The sequence below is a fragment of the Erpetoichthys calabaricus genome, chromosome 1 (genome assembly GCF_900747795.2).
Source record: "Erpetoichthys calabaricus chromosome 1, fErpCal1.3, whole genome shotgun sequence".
Taxonomy (NCBI): domain Eukaryota; kingdom Metazoa; phylum Chordata; class Cladistia; order Polypteriformes; family Polypteridae; genus Erpetoichthys; species Erpetoichthys calabaricus.
In genome coordinates, this window is record NC_041394.2 from 264,702,553 (window position 1) to 264,717,041 (window position 14,489).

Below are 14,489 nucleotides of genomic sequence, written 5' to 3' on the forward strand. Positions count from 1 at the left end.
AATGATTACATTGTTATCAATATAAAATGAACACTATATCTACTTGAAAATTACTTTTATTGAATCATTAATTATGAAAATGTACCTTACATTTGCTCCAATCTCTATGTAGTCTAAGTATGGATCTTAGGCAGCTGAAAGGAAATGGAGGAAGTCAAAGGCACAAGCTGACCTGGATATGTATTGACAGAGCCGGACTGACGTTTACAATCAGCGGGAGCTTTCCCAGTGGTCTGCTCCCTGACCTTGCCTGGCATTCAGAGCAATCAGTGAAATGAACTAATGGTTAAATTATATAATGTTATTATACTGGAAAACGAGCAGGCGTTATTGTTCTGTAGTGGGCACAAATCCTTTCAGTTTACTGTTGGATGGTTTCTTGTTTTTGTTCAAGTCAAGTTTTGACTTTGTGTGTGTCTTGCGCTCTGACAGTTAAACAGGAGCACTATGACGAGAGGTGCATACGTCTGGTGCTTTTGTGATTAAAGTTATATATAAATATTGTTTAAAAGTTTATAATATACTTTGAATTATATTTAGATGTTGGTATTTGTTACTGTGCATTTATTTTGCTTTACTTTTGTTTAAAATTTTAATGAAGTGACTGAATAGGCTACACGAAATGTTTTATTTTATTTTTTTATTAATGAAACACGCATGTGAGTGGAATGATTTGTGTTTTTAAATGTACCTGTTGTTCTTTATTTCATTATAAGTTTGTTAATGAACGTGTCTTGTTTTTACTTTATTATAACATTTTCAAAGTGCGTCTCTTGCACTCTGACAGTTAAACCTTAGCACTATGATGAGAGAGTAACTGAATAAATTACACAAAATGTTTCATAGTTTTCTGTTTACTAAGTGCATTCTTTAAAAAATTACATTTTTTGAGTCTTTTGTCTATTGAGGATATTTAAAGGGGTCTTTTTTGACCAACACTTCAAACTTTGTGGAAGAGTATTCAACATTACCAGCCAGACATTGACAGGGGCAGTGTAGATTCCAGACTTACAGTTGAAACTGCAAACCTAATCTATGCATTGTGGATTCCACTGACAGCTACTTTTTGTGGTTCAGTGCTTTTTGCACATTTGTGTTGACATAAATATTATAAAACTATATGGTTTATTTATTTATGAAGTGTTGTTCCACACTTTATCAGAGGTTGTCTTGAGACTAATATTTAAGAGTGAAATGTATGAGTAAAAGCTGAATCTACTGTCTCCTCATTCATAAAAAATTCCAAGCTAAAATGGTGTTTGTTAGTTTTTTGAGTCTGTGCCTGTACAAGAAAACTGATGTATATTGTTAGACTGGGTTAGACTTGGGATTCCCGATCTGAATAAGCTTCCCTGTCCGGCCCTGTGTATCGGTCTCTTCTTTCTTATTTCTCTTCTTCTGCTACTGTCCACTTGAGCTCACCCTCTCACATCTTCACTAAGTTAACTCTCTCTCACTCAGTTCTGCATTTGTACATGTCATCAACACCTCACTCAGCTCAAACATTTTTCCTACATTGTTCAAACAGACTCTGACAACTCCTTTTCTCAAGAAGCCCTATGCAATTAAAAACTAATCTCTCTCCTCTTTTTCACTGCCAAAAAATAGGAACAAGCTGTCTCTATCCATGTCTGTTCCCTTCTTCTATAGAACAAACTACTTGATTTGAATCAGTCAGACTTCAAGAGGGACCATTCCGTGAAGACAGCTACGAGGGGGGACCCAAAAATAACCGGAATTTTGTTGTTGTTAGGTTGGTACTTGTAGTACGTGGTTGGGCCGCTAGGGCGATCTAGTTACACTCCTCACAAGTCAGTCTGCCAAGTGCCATCAGTCCGGAAGGTTGTGCTTGTGTTCTGTAAATTTTTTTGTAAAAGTAGTTTTGCGCAACAGTGTGAGAAGGAAACGCCCTGATTTGTGGGAGTCGGGCGATTGGTTCTTTCATTATGACAACGCTCCATCTCACACTGCTCTCAGCATTCGCCAATTTTTGGCAAAAAACGGTATGACAACCCTGAACCACCCACCCTACTCACCAGATTTAGCTCCGTGTGATTTCTTTTTGTTCCCTCGGATGAAAAAAGACTTGAAAGGAAGGCGTTTTGCTGACGTCGAAGAGGTAAAACAAGAAACGACCAGAGCATTAATGGGCATTACTTCAGACGAATTTAAAAAATGTTTCGAGCAATGGAACAAACGGTTAGATAAGTGTATTTCCGCCAATGGAGAGTACTTTGAAGGAGACTAATTGTAGTTTGTACAGAAAATTAAATTAAACATGTTTTAAAAATATTTCTGGTTATTTTTGCGTCCCCCCTCGTATACTTATCATTGTCAAAATGTTACATGTGTCATCTGTCCTCTCTCCTCTTCCTTTGACCCTATCAACCACCAGATCCTCCTTCCCACCCTCTCTGACCTTGGCATCACTGGGTCTGTCCCAAGGTATTTTTAGTTATACAACTTAGGTAGATCCTACTGTGTGTCCTGGTGATAAGAGATGTGAAGGGTATACCAGGCATACATGGGGGTGCACCAAGGATTGGTGCTGGGCTCCCTCTTTACACTTCCCAACTAGGCCCTATAATCATTTACCCTGTTTTTTTGTCATTGTTATGCTGATGATATGCAGCTGTACATTTCGTACAGAGGACAACATGGTATCAGCCAGTATCTCTGCAAGTCTCACTGATATTGCAATCTGGATGAAGGAACACCATCTCCAGCACTAACTGGGAAGGATGGACCTTCTTATTATCTCAGCTTTTCTGTCTATTCAGCACCCCATCTCTGTTCAGCTTGGATCATTACAGCTAATACCCACCATGTCTGTACCTAACCTTAGGGGAGTGATTGATGACAAGCTTTCCTTCAAGGACCACGTTTCTATGGTCTCTCAGTCTTGCAACTTCACTTTAAACAACACCCACAAGATCCCTCTGCTGGCAGGAGTACCTGCATGTTTTACCAAGCCACTGCAGATTGTTCAAAATGCAGTTGCAAATCTAGTGTTCAGCCAGCCGAGGCAGGCACATTTCACTCCTCTTTTTACAGTAAATTGGCTCAATATATTAATTCAAATACTTGATGTTTACCTTCAATGTAGCAAACATATCAGTACATTTATATACTATATACTAGCAAAATACCCACGCTTCGCAGTGGCGAAGTACTGCTTTAAAATTTTTATTAAGAAGAAAAGTAAACCTTTTTAAACTGAGGGAAAATATACCAATAATTATTTGTTAAGGGTCTCTTTGTATACCACGTTGTCAGTTCAGCCCTCTGGTTGTAATATGACCAAGCTGTGCGCTGAGCTTACTCTTGAGCATGCAACGTATAGTTGGCCATGTGAAAAGCAATCTTGCCTCAAATCAATGCCAACCTTTTGTAGGGTCTGTCCCTGAGACTTATTAATTGTCATTGCGAAGCAGAGCCTTACTGGAAATTGGAGGCATTTGAATTGAAATGGGTTTCATCGATAACTTCGCATCCAGCTTTTGAGAGTTTAAACATTCATAAACATCAAAGTGTCCACTACTCAAATCGTCACCTGTGAATCTAAGATGTTTAAGAGGCATTGGCGGTTGTCCAAAGGTGTAAAATATCTGGCAATTTTGGTACACTTGAAAGCGACAACCGAACAATTCAGCGGCAGCCATCAACTCACATGCAGAACCATAGGTGAAGGGTTTAAGCATTTCACTCTTATAGTGCTCCTGTGTAGTATAATTATCTCCTGTACCGTCATCAGTCCACACCTTGAACCTGTCCCAGTCATTCAATACATGAGACACAATGTTCCTCCGGATATCAAGAGTGAGCCTGATATGGCCGTGCAATATGTAACACAGAGAATGGAAAAGGCAGTCGCCATCTCCGGGCATGGAAACCACTTGGTAAGTGACAGTTCTTTGATCGATGGTGATCACCTCGATAGACATGTTAATGGGGGTACGGTTGGAACGATAAAGGAAATGGGTACCTGAACAATGTAAACTAAGTCTAAAATACCTACATAATAACTATAATCGTAATAAACGAACAATAAAACAGCGGAGAAGCCGTGGATTAAATAAAAAGGCTGCAATTATCACCAGGGAGACGTGAATACCGTGGTGAAGCAAGGAAGGGATTGAAGAGACCGGAGCAACGGACAGCCTTATATAGGCAGGCAGCCAACTACGTGGGAGGCGTGGGGATGGGGGACCCAACGCCGCCTCACACGGCGACCGAGCTGCAGGCTATGGACGTATATATGTACATAAGTAGGATTCAGTTAGCGCTGGGAACCCGCATACCAAATTTCTTGAAGATGGGCCCATAGCTAACAAAGACCGTTGGAAAGTTCAATATGGAGGTCGACAGTGGCGTCATACCACCGAAATAAGTATGTACATCAGTTTCGGTTAGCACAGGGAAGCCACCTACCAAATTTCGTGAAGATGGGGCCATAAATAAGAAAGTTTAACATGGCGGACGTTGTCGACCGTTATGACCGTTACGCGTAGAATTTCGAAATGAAACCTGCTTAACTTTTGTAAGTAAGCTATAAGGAATGAGCCTGCCAAATTTCAGCCTTCTACCTACACGGGAAGTTGGAGAATTAGTGATGAGTGGGTCAGTGAGTCCGTGAGGGCTTTGCCTTTTATTAGTATAGATATATGGAGACAATTGTGAGGTCATGTTTTCATTTTTGACTTTTCAGGTCTGCTTCTGAATGGTTTCTGGTGATTCACTTCTGTGTGGCATCACATCTCAATCCAGACTATTTTCATGTATAATTCCTAGCAGGTGGAACGAGTTGCCCACCTCCACTTGCACTTCTGATTTGCTCAATGTGTTTTAAGATGCTGTTGTTTGAAGAGTTTCTGTCTAACTGATATCAACTGTTAGGTTTTTGTAACCTAGGAATTAACTTATATTTTGTTCTTCCTTTCTAATGATCAATTTGTAACATGTCCTGTAACACTTGTTTCCAAACAGATTGATGTTTGCTCAATTATGACCTCTTTTGTAAGTTGCTTAATATAAAAGTGTCTCCTAAGCAAATAAATGTAAATGTTATATTAACTTGTGTTTTTGCTGCATACTGACTGATATAAAGGAAATTCTAGAAATCTAAAAAACTGGAGACGTGACTGGGAAACTTCGATCTGTTATTATGGTTATGTTTTATGCTAGGCAAAAGGTCAAGTCGGCTTATAAAGCACTTATAATTAATACACAGTTATGCAATTTAATTTTACAAGGCTTTCTTTGGAACAGATTTTAAATACAGAGTATAATGACTTTACACTGTAAAAAAGGAGTTACATCAATCTGCTGTGTGTGGTTCCCTAAAGATACTCTCTCATTTTCCCTGTATTTGGATGATTCAGCTGATAATGAGCCCCATCTGAATTGCCAAAATGAAGGTAAACCATAGGGACTTCCACCTGAGTTACTGAACCTGGAGTATACTAAAAGTTAATTATCCTCACATGCATAAGCCACTGACTGTTAACTACTTAATTAGTTGATTACTTTGCAGTAAAAGCAAAAAAGAACATGTATCTTTTTTAATTTCTTCACTGGGAACGTCAATATAAAGGTCACTGAAAGAAAAACCAAGAGTTAAGAGGTTCAGCACATAACTTTATTAACATGACAAACAAAAGATATTGGCTCATTTTCAAAATAATCCACATGATAAATTGCATTGTCACATTATTTGCAAATTTAGTAAGATAACTATCTGAATAATATTACTCAAATAAATAGATTCACTTTATTTAAAAAGTTCACAAAAAGCGATACTTAACTTAGCGAATTATTGGAATATACAACAGATATTTTCCAAAAATGTGTTTATTCCATGTACACTATATATTGTGTAAACAGTTAGGATGGTCCTACCAAAACACAACTGCACTAGACATGATTTAGACAGAATAATACCTTCATTAGGCAGATTCATCTTATACACTGTCATTTTTTAACCCATCATCATAATCACCGCCTAGTCAAACCAAGTGTGTTCTCACCAACACAACTTCCTTGACTCTGAACTCAGCTGGGAGGGGCAGAAGACCCAGAAGGCACAGTACTCAGGGAACACTTCCAATTCAGCCAAAACCTTTGTGAAATTGCAAGACTGCCTTCCCAAAGCTCCTGGTAGCAACACTGGAGATTCTTGACAGGGTTGCCCATTAGATCTATATTTTCTAGGCAGTCATGTAGAGATCAAACTGAGGGCAATGTAGAAGATTTGATCCTGTAGCCCAGAGGAACACATTACTATATTCAGAGTTCTTCTCCTACTAGTAACCAATCCTGACTAATCACTATGAACCCCATCACTCCCATTACAACATGTTGTAAAATATATGCAGTCTGGGTAAGTGAAGCAGTGAAAGGTTTAATAGACCAAGATGACTCTTTTGCTTATATAGATGTGTTTAAAGCATACATGACTAGGACATTTATAAAGTGATCAAAATTAAATAAATGCATATATGTTTTCTTAGCATGCTTTCCAATGACCAGGGGCCTCATGTATAAACGATGCATACACACAAAAATGTTGCGTAAGCCCGTTTCCACGCTCAAATCATGATGTATAAAACCTAAACTTGGCGTAAAGCCACTCACATTTTCACAGTAGCTAAATGCTTGGTGTATGCAAGTTTTTCGCTTGGTTTTGCAAACTGGTGGCACCCAGCAAAGCAGTGCTGCTGTTCCAGTGTGGTTTCCCTTTTTTTTTAGATCCACATCCCTGACTCGACTTTATAAATACACTGAAATTAACCACATATTGTTTATTAGTTTAATGCATCTGATTGTAATTAACCTGTAACAATATAATGGTCCACAGAATGGTCAAACTATTCTAAATACCATAGCTGCTTTAGCGTTGTTACTCTCACTGCACCTTCTTCTTCTTCTTCTTTCAGCTGCTCCTGTTAGGGGTTGCCACAGCGGATCATCTTTTTCCATATTACTCTCACTGCACCACTCGGAGTATTTATATCACCGCATCTGAGTAGGGAATCACAGCTCTGCAGCAGCTGATTAGAAAGAGAATTATCAGTATACAGCATCAAGCACACGCTGCCTCAGCCAACTGCTCTCATACGGCAAATGCTTCAGAGCCTTTCCTCGTGCTTCAGAAACAGTTTCATCCCAAGAACTATAAATGCACTCAATCACTTCATCAAGTGCTCCTTGTAGAACGCTTTGTACTTATAAGTACAATTACCTCACTGTAAACTTGCGATACAGTTATAATATAGCACAACCTAAGCCACTTTATAAAGCGCGTATTTACATATGATGACAACATCATTTTTAAGATGAAATGCAGCAAAATATGTTTATACAGATAAAACTTTAACTTCATTTAAATAATCTATATTGTTAATAATTAAACATGTGAGGACATGGTGCCGCAGCGCTAGCAAGGAGCTGGCACTCCGTTCACAGATTGTTCCTGCCTTGCACTGTATTCTTGTTGGGGCTGATGTTCTACTTTAATTACAAAATAAACTACGTGATTAAAGTGGAAATTTCGAGATTAAAGTTGACATTTCATTCTTTTTTACCACTGTGTGCCTGTTTTTAATAAGCTTTCATATGACACTCAGATGGTGGGCTATGACTCGCCTTTTCACCGTGACTTTGATATCTGACAATTTCTTTTTTATTTCGGGCATTATGTGACTTTGTGAACTTGAGCTTTCGAGTTTCTCCGACACTCTATTTCACTTGATTTATGGAGCGGAAGAACGTGGAAGTTGGTGAACGCACAGATTTATGCATCTGGATTTTTTTGTGTGTATACACATTTCCGCTTTTGTCCTTATGCCATGTTTTAGTGTGAATTATACGCACGCCGTTATGCATGAGGCCCCAGGTCATTTTTGAGATAAAAAGGTTCAGGTCCAGTCTGGGATCAGTAAGCGTCTGTATGGATTTTGAGCAGCCTTTCATATCTGAATGGATTTTCTCTGGGTACTTCAGTGAACCTCCCAGTTAAATTTTAAAGATGTGCAGGTCAGGCTGAGTAGCAACTAAAAATTGGTTCAGAATTAAAGATTGTGGGTGTTGTGCTCCAACAAAGTTGGTTCTTGTCTAGTGACTAAGGTCGCTGTATAAGCTACAGCTGGTGTAAGGGAAATTTTCTATGTAACAAAGACTTTGCAAGTTGATGAGCTGGAGTTGATGAGATCATATGAGTAGTTATTTACAAAGTAGTTAATACACAGACAAAATGTATGGTTTTAGATGGACTATTTAATTAGCCTTGTCTTGTTTGGTCTAACATTATTCAATATGAGTTATACAACTATGTTATGCTAATGATAGTATTCCTTATAAAGTTTTGCTTTCCAGAATTTGTTAGCATTTGTCATAGTTAGTTAGATAGATAGATAGATAGATAGATAGATAGATAGATAGATAGATAGATAGATAGATAGATAGATAGATAGATAGATAGATAGATAGATAGATAGATAGATAGATAGATAGATACTTTATTAATCCCAAGGGGAAATTCACATACTCCAGCAGCAGCATACTGATAAAGAACAATATTAAATTAAAGAGTGATAACAATGCAGGTATAACAGACAGACAATAACTTTGTATAATTTTAACGTTTACCCCCCCGGGTGAAATTGAAGAGTCGCATAGTGTGGGGGAGGAACAATCTTCTCAGTCTCTCAGTGGAGAAGGACAGTGACAGCAGTCTGTCACTGAAGTTGCTCCTCTGTCTTGAGATGATACTGTTCAGTGGATGCAGTGGATTCTCCATTATTGACAGGAGCCTGCTCAGTGCCCGTTGCTATGCCACGGATGTCAAACTGTTCAGCTCCGTACCAACAATAGATCCTGCCTTCCTCACCAGTTTGTCCAAGTGTGAGGCGTCCCTCTTCTTTATGCTGCTTCCCCAGCACACCACCGCGTAGAAGAGGGCGCTTGCCACAACCATCTGATAGAACATCTGCAGCATCTTATTGCAGATGCTGAAGGACGCCAGCCTTCTAAGGAAGTATAGTCGGCTCTGTCCTTTCTTAAACAGAGCATCAGTATTGGCAGTCCAGTCCAATTTATCATCCAGCTGCACTCCCTGGTATTTATAGGTCTGCACCCTCTGCAAACAGTCACCTCTGATAATCACGGGGTCCATGAGGGGCCTGGTCCTCCTAAAATCCACCACCAGCTCCTTGGTTTTGCTGGTGTTCAGGTGTAGGTGGTTTGAGTCGCACCATTTAACAAAGTCCTTGATTATATTCCTATACTCCTCCTCCTGCCCACTCCTGATGCAGCCCACGATAGCAGTGTCGTCAGCAAACTTTTGCACGTGGCAGGACTCCGAGTTGTATTGGAAGTCCGATGTACAGTATATAGGCTGAACAGGATCGGAGAAAGTACAGTCCCCTGCAGGGCTCCTGTGTTGCTGACCGCAATGTCAGACCTGCAGTTCCCGAGACACACATACTGAGGTCTGTCTTTAAGATAGTCCCTGATCCATGCTACTAGTTATGAATCTACTCCCAACTCTGTCAGCTTGTCCCTAAGAAGCATAGGTTGGATGGCGTTGAAGGCGCTAGAAAAGTCCAGAAACATAATTCTTACAGCACCACTGCCTCTGTCCAAGTGGGAGAGGGATCGGTGTAGCATATAGATGATGGCATCCTCCGCTCCCACCTTCTCCAGGTATGTGAACTGCAGAGGATCGAGGGCGTGTTGGACCTGTGGCCTCAGGTGGTGAAGCAGCAGCCGCTCCATGGTCTTCATCACATGTGACGTCAGAGCGACAGGCTGGAAGTCGTATAGCTCATTAGGACGTGATACCTTTGGGACTGGGGTGATGCAAGATGTTTTCCAAAGCCTCGGGACTCTCCCCTGTTCCAGGCTCAGGTTGAAGATGTGCTGCAGAGGACTCCCCAGCTCCAACGCACAGGCCTTCAGCAGTTGTGGCGATACTCCATCTGGACCCGCTGCTTTGCTGGCACAAAGTCTCCTCAGCTCTCTGCTTACATGGGCTGCTGTAACTGTGGGTTGGGGAAACTCTCTCTCTATGCTGGTGTCAGCAGAAGGATGGGTGGAGGGTGCAGTACACCGAGGTGAGACTGGGTTAGGGTGGTCAAACCTGTTAAAGAAGTTGTTCATCTGGTTTGCTCTCTCCACGTCTCTCTCGATGGTGGCACCCTGCTTCGAGCTGCAGCCAGTGATGATCTTCATCCCATCCCACACTTCCTTCATGCTGTTATTCTGCAACTTTTGCTCCAGCTTTCTCCTGTACTGCTCCTTTGCCACCCTGAGCTGGACTCTGAGTTCCTTCTGCACGCGCTTGAGCTCATGCTGATCACCGCCTTTAAAAGCCCTTTTCTTCTGGTTCAAAAGGCCCTTGATGTCACTTGTAATCCATGGGTTGTTGTTAGCATAGCAGCGTACAGTTCTTACTGGAACTACAATGTCCATACAGAAGTTGATGTAGTCAGTAGTGCAGTCAACAATCTCCTCAATGTTCTCACTATAAGATCCCTGCAGGATATCCCAGTCCGTAGTTCCAAAGCAGTCTCTCAGAGCCTGCTCTGCCTCAGGGGACCACTTCCTGAATGAGCGTGTGGTTGTAGGTAGCTCCCTCACTCTTGGTTTGTAGTGAGGCTGAAGCAGAACCAGGTTATGATCTGCTTTCCCAAGCACAGGCAGCGGGGTGGCGCGGTATGCGTCCATAACGTTTGAATACAGTAGGTCAATAGTCCTATTTCCCCGGGAGTTACAATCCACATACTGGGAGAAGGCAGGTAATGTTTTGTCCAGTGTCACATGGTTAAAGTCTCCAGCAATTAGCACAAGTGCCTCGGGGTGCTGTGTTTGCAGTTTAGCAACAGCAGAATGGATGATGTCATCCACGTCCGCCCAAGGAGGGATGTAAACAATAACAACAATGACGTGTCCAAACTCTCTGGGCAAGTAATAGGGATGCAGACTTACGGCCAACAGTTCAATGTCCCTGCAGCAAGAGGAGATTTTAACGTTTACATGTCCAGAGTTGCACCATCTTGTATTGACATAGAGAGCGAGTCCACCTCCTTTCTGCTTCCCACAGGTATTTGCATCTCTGTCCGCTCTAACTGTGCTAAACCCAGGTAGCTCCACGTTAGTATCTGGGATGTTAGTTGTTAGCCACATTTCACTAAAACACAACAATCTGCATTCTCTGTAGGTCCTGACATTTTTTACCAGCACAGCCAGTTTGTCGATCTTATTTAGTAGCGAGTTCACATTTCCCAGGATCACAGAAGGCACCGAAGGTTTGTATCGCCACTTTCTCGCTAGAAGCTTGGCTTTTATCTTAGCGCTTGCTCTGCTGCCACAATACAGCCTTCTGCACTTTTTTAAATTAAGGTGTTTATATGTCCATGCTCAATCAGATCTGTTGAATAAGGGAAGTTCACTGGAAGCATTGAAGGGGTGATCTCAGTTGATAATCAAAAGCAAATTCCCCAACAATGCCCCCAACCCTAAGTTATAACAGTACAATCCAGTAAAAAAAAGAAATGTTTATTACAAAGTGTACTCAGTATATATTTATACATACTAGCTGTGCTACCTGTCTAAGACAAGTTGAAATCCAAGTAATCAAAGTAGACCTCAGCATATTCAGCATTACCATTTGCAGTGCACCATCTGTTGGAAAGTATTTTGTAATGCATGTTGTAATAAAATGCATTGCAGTTTTCATCTTAACATATAATGCATCACAAAACATTTGTAGTAGTAACATGCATTGCATTTTTCATTCCAACAGATGATGCATCACAAACATTAGCATGCTTTTTTGAATTCCATATGAAATGGCATATAACAGGGACAAAGTACCCCGGATGGACAGTTTTCCTTATGTTAATGTGGACAAAAAGACAAGTATTGAACTACATGCAGAAAAGAATCACCTCACTTCAAGTTTTAGCGTTTTCTCTCTGTCTGCTTTCTCATTCTGACTTCTCCCTCAAATATCATGTTTTCCCATTCCATCATCTGTTCATTTCATAACTCTATTTAACTCTGACCTGTGCACATTATAATGCTCTTCCACTGTTTCAAAACTTGAACATATGTCACTTTCGGCTGCTGTGACATTTTCTTCACAAAAATCAAAAAAGCAACCTGCCGCTCTGATGTGTATGGAATGTAGATTTGCTGGATCTCGAATTGGGATAAAGTTTTGGAGAAAAAATTCTGTTGAAACAGATTATAATACATGATATGAAGCTATTTAGTTAGTGTTTACATATGAGATTTATAAACTGTGCAATATAGTATAATTACATATAATAATTCTACGGTAAGAGAGTAGTGGACAAATTAATGAAGGTTACAAAGGAATATAATTAATATTTAAAATAAGAAAGCAACAGATCATACAACCTGAATATTATTTTTAATATATTTTTAATCACTTTAGATTAACCAGGGGTGACAAGGGTGAAATAGTGATAGCACTGCTGCCTCGTAACAAGGAGGCCAGGGTTCATGTCCCGGGTCCTCCCTACACGAAGTTTGCATGTCGTCTCTGTGTCTGCATTGATTATCTCCTGGTGCTCGGGTTTCTTACCACAATCCAAAGACATGCATGTTAGGTGAATTTATAATGCTAAATTGGCCTGTGAGTGTGTGTGTGTGTGAGTGGGTTCATTGTACAATGGACTGGTATCCTGTCAAAGGATTGTTCCTGCTTTGTGCTGTATACTTGCTGAGGTAGGTTCCAGCTTCCCCGTTTCTCTACTGTGGATGCAGTTGGTTTGGAAGAGGAAGATTACCCATCTGAAGAAATACATATGGGTCTACAACTATTTGATAGCATTTTTTCTCTGCGTGTGTGCAAATTTTAGTGATTTGTTCTATTTTTGTTTATATTTCCCGGTGATCTCTCTGATCTTTCATTGTTCCAAGATGCCCAAAATGTCATGGAGTTACAGTCACGTTATGGATGAGTCAGCCATTTTGTGACACTATAAAATATTTGGTTATTTAGACTTTGTCAGTTTACAGTTACATGTTTTAAACATTTTAAGGCATATTATCTGTCTTTGTCTGTGTTTTTGTATATTGTCTGTATATTTTTGAGTACATCTAGTTATGTTTACCCTGTCAATTCTTTCAGCAAAGTGCTGAAAAAATATTATTTTGTTAGTGTTAAATAGGGGCAATGGAATTTGAAAGTTTCTTTTGCTTTTTACTCTTGTCCATTGAAAAAATTCATTTTTGCAAGACTCCTTTTGTGACTTTCATCTCCCGGTCAATTGTACTATTGCTCTATTCCACTTGAACAACTCCTGTTGTCTAGGTGCTCATAACAATTTTTACTTAAAGGAATTAGCACTCATATATTTTGCAACAAGGTGAATACCCTTTGTAATGTTTTGTTAACTTTCCATGATCTTAATCGCTGCCTATCTGGCAGGGTGGCTCACCCACCTACCCACTACTCAATAACACTTTGTCTCTCTCATTCCTCACCTTCTCTCATTTCTAACTTCCTCTCATTCTGTTACACTTTCAACCATTTTTCTCAAAGGCTCAATATGAGTTTTTCTTGTTCAACATGATACCTCACTTGTTCAGGATTATTTTTAATCTCCATCATGAATGATTCGAGGACAAAACCATAAATTGTTTCTGGGAACAGGTGTGATACTTTGTGGTTACAGGAGCAATGAGGTAGAACTTGTTTTGGTCAAACCCATCAGGGCATCTTGTGGCATTTTTGTCCCGTCTCCATGGCCTTGCTCTGTCACATGTTCCCCCATAGGTTTATTTCGCATTGTAGCATTCTCCCTAGGTGTCCTAGAATGCCCACATTAGTGGGTGTATATGAATGATATGCATTTTACATATAGAGAAATCTGGGGACCTACCACAGCAAAACATTTAAAGCATATGCTGGTTTAATGTGATAAGCTTTTTCTGAAAATAATATCATATATTCATTTCTTAATGAAAACTTAATCTGAATCTATTTAATTCATTTAGACCAAATGATGAGCACTTATGTGCTTTATTTTTTTTCTAACACTACTTTATTCTTCTCACACTGTTCATAGCATTTTAATGCTAATTTTAAAATTCTGATCAAAGCAAAACATTCATTTTCATTTCTTTTAATGTGCTTGCTCTTTATAAACTTTCAGTGCTCTTCAATCTTGATCATCCTCAATGCTAAAATATCTGCACAAAAGAGTTCACTTAAACTGAATCACACACAGTCAGTAAGATATTTTCTGAAGCACTCTATAATGCATTCTGACATATTAGCACAACACATCTAAAGAGGTCTTCAGGGTCACAGCGGGACTTTCTCATCAAGTGCAGTCAAACACTACAAAGTCAAGGCAGAAGAGAATGATCAGATTTTTAAAAATATTTATTTAATTATTTGTTACAGCCTTGCCTGGTGTTACTCTGAGGGTAAAAAGGTCTGCAGCACATTTGGT